The 7,132-nt window shown below is 34.3% G+C and overlaps 1 protein-coding gene across 2 annotated transcripts in view; it reads right to left on the minus strand.

Annotated features, from left to right (window-relative positions):
* LOC118743222 (diuretic hormone receptor) overlaps nt 1-7,132 on the minus strand; it is a 108,507-nt gene that overhangs the window by 88,672 nt on the left and 12,703 nt on the right. The gene's annotated exons all lie outside the window — the stretch shown is intronic.

The following is a 7,132-nucleotide window of genomic DNA, read 5'->3' on the forward strand; positions in this document are numbered from 1 at the left end:
CTATAATATTTTTTTCCCCTACTTATAAATTTCTTGGTTTAAAAAAGAAAAAAAACAGGGTTTTTAAAACTAAATTTAATTTTTAGAATTTTACTTTATTCATTTCAATTTTTAAGTACGTAAATTTGTTTTTTTATTTGTGTATTTCAATGTTGCTTTATTTAGTTTAATTATTAGGGACTTATTTTCTTTTTTAATAATTATTTTTTCTTTTTTATTAATTTTTTTTTTTAATTTTAGATTTTATTGTTTAGAAAACAAAAACATTGTTTAATTGCATTTAATTTTTACATATACATATAACATATTTTACTTATTTCTTCTTTTTTAAATAAATTTACTTTTTTTGTGATAATTTTATTTTCCCTTAATTTTTATATTATACTGATTTAAAAAGAAAAATATATTTGCTTTATTTAATTTGATTAAATTTTCTTAGGATTTTGTTTTTAAAACAAAAATAATTTTATTAATTTTTGTTTAATTTTTAAGTACTTTCTACTTCGTTTTTGATAATTTAATTTGTAGATTATTTGTTTTTTTTTAAGATTTTCTTCCCTTCATGTTTGTGTAAATTTTAGACCCTTTCAGACTCACACTGCCCTTTGTTTGTGCGTGTTCACTCGCAGAAGCCCTCCGCTTTGACGTTTCTTTGGCTTCTGGTGCATTTTAGTGGTTGCATGTTTCGTCCATGGCGCAAAAAATTTTGCGGATTGCGATTGAACGGCGCCAAATACTACTTTAAAGTGCTCACACTGGCGTAATTGGCTTGCGCAAAATTTTTTTTGTAGCCTATTAACAGAAGGTAATTGACAGAAGCAGTGTTGCATTTAAAGTTACTACACGGAAAACTCAAAAAGTTATTGACTTTTCAAAGGCCGTCGTATATTTTCGAAAACCCTCCAACTCAAGTGTCCTCAAAACAAATACTCTACAAATGTAAAAGCTAAATGCATACCATAAAAAATCAACACTCAATTTTGTCTGAATAATAATCAAGTGAACTTTCCCTCAGGATAACTCGAACGTAACTGGAAAATAGCTTGCGCCACAATTTCAATTACATTTTCCCACCACTCTTTCAAATAGATGATTCAATTTAAAATTAATGCTGTGTAACTGATTTTTGCAGCATCATTAATGAAGCAGTTAGTTTTACAAAGGAGGAAAGCAATTACAGTACGCGAGTATACGAGTACACTCCGAGGTGGCATCATAACACTCTGCTAGGCAAGCACTCCAACGGCCGGAAAGAAAACTACCCACGAAGCTTGAATTACTCAGTCGATTGAAGTAGTTTAACTGTGTATAGGTAATTACACATTCCTACATACAAGGCATACATATGTACGTATAATAAAACATATCTATAAGACACTTATAAGTATGTACATACATCGCTTCCACATATGTAGGTATGTATGTTTGCTATTTTACCTGTGTGGCGGCGGTAGTGTTTACAGTAATGAATGAGTAAATGCATGAAGTGTTTGCTCTTAGAAAGAGCCACACGCAATAAAGACGAACATAAAAGTATTTAAAGCTATTAAAACTATTCAATTATACTAAATAATTTTAATGACCTTACAGCTAAGGCAAACGTTGAGGTGGCAATTGAATAAATAAGCAGAAAAGCGGCATGCATTGGGTGCGAAATTGATGGCGAAAAGTGAATATGTAAATAGAAATGCATGAGTGTTTAATATATTTAGCAGCGTGTAAAACTTAACAAAACATGGCTTGATTTTGAAGTTTTATTACATTTTCATACTTTTTTCCGCAATTTATTGTGTTAGTTTCTTTTAATTTATTTTGCGCAATTTTCCAATTCAACCAATTTTTTTCTTTTTCATTGTTATTAATTAAACAATGAAAACATACTTCAATTTCAGTGAAATTGATTCCTCTATATTTATTATGCAAATCCAATCAATTGTTTAACCCAATTCATTGAAATGCACAAATATATACATATATACACTCACAAATGTACGCTCATAACTGCTACATCGCTTCTAAAACAACACTAACAAAATCATCAGCTGTTTTTCAATCGCAAACAAGCAATAAATAATAAATAACTGAATTCAATTGCCAAGCAGCAGAAGCCCAGTCGAGCTGTATAGCTGAAATTGAGTTGAATGGAAACGTATTATATGTATGTATTGCTTTACTTTGATCTGCACTGCCGCTTGCTGTGCGCCATCATAAGCTCCATTACATACATATGTATGTATGTACATTCACATTGTCAACAAATCGCTCATAACTGGCTTTCCTGGATCAAAGTCGCACACCTTTTTTTCCTTTATTTTTGCCAGCGACAGCAACGTCAATTCAATTAATTACTATTATTTTTCTAAGTTCTTTTATTTGTAAAAGTGTTATCACTTAAATTTTCTAAATGCTCTAATAAGTCAATTTACATTGAGAATAACAAATTCTTTGTAACAAAATATCGTGTGTGATTTCATAAGGGCAGAGAGTGGTCTGATGAAGTAATGCAATCTTGCGAAAATGATTATATGGGGGATTCAATCGGCATACTTGTTATTATTGGCAGCTTGAAGGAAAAATAATTATTTTTAGAGCCTAACAGGCCTATTCTGCTTGTAACCGAACATTTGGTAACAAGCTAATTTTGTTACCAACAATTGTCACCACTTCTTGCAACCGCAATTCTATTTACCTTGGTAACGCTTTAATTTATTCAGCAATTCAGCTATGGAGTTTTGTTGAAATTCTGGTTTTGCATATTTCACGGGGCAATATTTTGTTACCTGCTCATGAGATGGTAACAAAGTTTACCGGTTACAAGAGTATGGAGAATACGAAAAGGGTTTAAAAATTGACAGTAACTTTACTAACCGGTAACAAAATTTTTGTTACCATCGCAGAATAGGCCTGTTAGTCTGAAGAATCTACAGTGTGGTTTTTACTCCTTACATATATCTAAACTCAGAGAAGTTATCTACGATTAATACAAACTCAGAACCTGATTCACTAGAGTTGCCAAACATTTGTACCGCCAAGCAAATAATTTGAACTTAGCGGTAAATTAAAATTAAATAATCTAAGTAACTTAAAGATTAAGTTAAGTTAATATTAAGATATTTTTTCATTAATTCAGATAGAATGGTTATAACTTCATCCAAAATTGAATCGGCAATCAATACTTTTGAACTTTTGTTCAGAAGGCTAATCACCTGGTTGAAGCCGATACTTTCGGATTATTTGAGGCTGGGATACGTACCGATACTGTTGAGAGAAGCGAGAGTTGTTTTTAGACCTTAAACTGGTAAAAGTAATGCAGTTTTCTCAAAAGAATGCAGGCCCGTTAGTCTGATATCATTTTTCATCTAAAAACGCTGGAAAAAATTCCTGATACTCACATCAGAACCCCATCAGTCGCCAGTCATTTTGGCCAAGACGCAACATGCATACACCAAGGGCGAGTCCACAGACAAGGCTTTAGATTACAATGAATATGCTTTAAGGGTATTTCTGGATATTTTCGGAGCTTTCAACAATGTTTGGAGTGCGCTATTATGAAACGTAACGAGTCAACGGCGCTTAGTGCGTTGGAATGATGCAAAAAAGTTTTCATACCTCAGGCCAATGGAGAAAATTTAGCGCCTCTTGACACTATACATCATGGGAACGTTTACTCAACGGCTGCTCCAGATATAATCCTCAGTTTACCGCCCATCGACCTATTACCGGAAAATCATGCTGCTAAATCCGCAGGAGTATTGACGGCCATAGGGAAATTCTATTTCAAAACCTTTTGGGCTTCTATTTCTAATTTGATGACACTTCAAAGTATGCTCTGTCTAGTCTGATACATAATCTGGACAATCTTTCCGAAGCTTTTTGTGGACTCTGTGTGGCTTACAACCATGCAGAGGTGGTAGCTGATGGTTACCATTGGCCGCAGTGCCTACCCACTACTTTTTGATCAAATAAATATATATTTTGTATAAATACACGCAAACATACTGGTCCTCCCCACCCACTGAGTTACTCAAAAATATTTGCCTATTCTTAGCTCGGAAAAAAAATAATAAAATTGAATTTATAAACTGTTAATGATGAATAATCATAAATGAATTAACATTAATTATAGTACCGAGTGGATTATACAGATAAATGAGTTGCTATATATAGCAAGAATAGTTTTGCTAACAGCCTAACTTATAATCGCAAATTTGTGTTTATATCTATATACGTACATATATAAGTGGTACACGAAAATTTGTATATACCAAGTAGACCAAGCAGGAAATATTCGCCAATTGCTCATAGCTAATTGCAAAATATTTACATAGTCAGTGGGGAAAGCTAATGATGTAATCAGAAGACTGTGAAATTAAGTTTATGTATTTTCAAAATTTTGATGTTTTTCCTTTTCGAGTATATTTCTGAGCTTGGATAATAGTCAAGGTAGCGTTTACTCCAGGCCAAAAATAGTTCTCATGTTTTACCTAAAGACTTTAGGTCAAATATTCTGTCTTCGTTGGACGCTGGAGAGATTGATCGACCCGTACGTAAGAAACGTAACTCGCCGAGATCTTAAATAATAAATATGCCGGAGGAACTAATTTATAATGGTCTTATTCATACACAAATATTCGATTTATAAAGCAGTTAAAAGTCTTCAGTATTTTTTATGAATTTGGCTGTAAGCCTTTGCAGTAACGGCCTTCCTCTACATCGTGGGGACTTTTGCAACGCCTTGCTGGAGGCAATAGTCAAATCACTACTTCAACTTCGCGGTGGACACTAATCTAATACGACTTTTCTATAACTTGCACTTACTTGCGGCTGAGTGGTGTACCGTAGAGTAAACGGAGGCATACGGCAAAGTGAGGTCCTCTCAACTCTGCTCAGGATCGTGCTGATTTGCAAGGGAAGCTGGAGAATGGCAACTGTCTTGTGATTGTCTAAGCGAGCGAAGCTGTCCTGTTGGTTAAGGAAAGATTTCTGGCAACACTTTACGATTTGACCCACGGTTACCTTAACTTAGTGGCTAAATGGGCGGCTAACAGCGACCTGGTCAAGCGACAATGCTCCCAACGAAACTCTAAAGGGGTGTTTGCCTGCAGCTTTCCGAAAGAGTCATGTACTTGAGTCTCAACCTAGTTACGTGGGGAGCTGTCGTGGAAATGCAATATTGAAGAAAGAGTGAAGAAGGCACCAGTTGCTTTATATTGCGATTTTTTTGACTCTTAGACACTATAGTTAAGCCTATTATGATATATGAGGTTCTCTTCTGGTGGAATCAGTCCTTATTGGTATTCGTATTGCATTGCAGACCAATCTCATTCAGGCGCTTAACGATATCCTGAGCATAATGCTTATTGATATTGCAGAAAAAAATGGCAACGCCAAGACTTATGCCAGGCTTAGAGAACACGCATGCCAATTAAACTCAGAGGCTGGACTTTCTAAAATTCTTGAGAGCTTTACTTTTGTCATTGATCTCACGAAAAAATTTATCTACGAAATGGCTCCAAACAGGTTTTTCTCTGCACTTCTCTGGCTGGCGGGAAGGAGCGGAGTGACCTTGGGTTGGTGGCTGGAGTCTTCTGATATGAGCTTCCCATCAACATTATGTTCTGGCTGCTGCAGCATTTTAAGCCATAAGAGGCAGCAGTTAAAAAGAAAGTAGTAGATGTACTGATCAAGCACGTGATTTGTAGCCAAGCTAGCAAACAGGTCGCTGGGCGAACTTATGGTGCCATCAAAATTGGGCTGGTGGAGCTTGACCTCGATCTCAAAGGGTACGCTTGAAACGATATCACCGGACAGGAAGCATGTGCTAGCACCATTAATTGCCTAAGGCTGCACTCTTGAACAGGTGGGACTCATGTCATTTTAGCGAATGTCTACTAGGAAATCTCAGGCATTGATATTAGCCGTCTGCGTGCTTAGTGATTGGCTTAGAATGCGTCATTAATTTGGTTACCGATCAAAAGCATGTGCTGTATCAAAGGACAAAATCTAAAATGTCTTAACTGGGCACAACCACTAAAACCAAACCTTTTTTTATTTACTTCATTGGATGCAGATCTCACAATTCATTCATTGATACACTTTTAAAAATCACTGCTTCTTCGTGTATAAATAACACGTTGAAAATTATTTCCTATCGGGTACCCAGGCATGAGGGTGTGTTTGTTCTGTTTAATGCTTGAAAGAAGGCATAAGTGAATTTTCATGTTGGTATCATCACTAATTTAATATAGAAGTGAAAAAAATTTAATAACAGTTATTTGCATGAAAAGTGCCAAATCGTTCGTAAATTTATGTTTGTTCATATGTCGGTTCAATAGAAAATATTGAAGTTATTTTTGGATTTGGGATATAATAAAATACGACTTATGCATTAAATAAGGCCAATGCGAATAAAGAGAATTCAAAATTTAAAGCCCATTTGAAGTAATAAAATTTACTAATTAAAAACGTCAATAAACTGATACATAACACATAAATTTACACTTACATATGTACATACATACATACTATGCAGTTATGTGTAACAAGCGAGTGTGATTAATATATTTTTTATATCGATGGTACTCTGCAATAAAGACACAACTCAAAATTTAATGTTTTTCAATAGAGCCAATTAAAGTTTTAACAGTTTTGCCATATGCCAATATTCATGAAAAATGGGAGGCGTGTGCCAAATGACACAATTGGGCCCGCTGTCTCAGACTGGTAACAAATAAGCATATGTCCATTTTCTACAAAAGAAATGTGGCTATTTATCAACCTAATCCGCCACATAACCCAAAAATATGAACTTTTGAGTTGTGTCTTATATACATATATATAGCATATAGGGATATATATATACATATATATACATATGTATGTATTAGGGTGTTCGATTATTCGGTTTTTTTGAGTTATTCGAAAAATGGAAATTTGAAAAAAACCGGTTTCCGATTTTAGAATTAAGTTTGATAACAGTGAAAATGCTTATGTTTGTATGAAGTCAAGACCAAAAATTACAATAACACCATTAAGAGTAAAGATAGCTTTTATTTAGAAAAGGCGAAAGCAAAATAAGTTCAACGTTTTTTTTAGATCAAAAGTAAATCAAATAAGATACATTGAAAAGTTC

The sequence above is a fragment of the Rhagoletis pomonella genome, unplaced genomic scaffold (assembly GCF_013731165.1).
Source record: "Rhagoletis pomonella isolate Grant_MI unplaced genomic scaffold, Rhpom_1.0 Rhpom_scaffold_00007, whole genome shotgun sequence".
Taxonomy (NCBI): Eukaryota; Metazoa; Arthropoda; class Insecta; order Diptera; family Tephritidae; genus Rhagoletis; species Rhagoletis pomonella.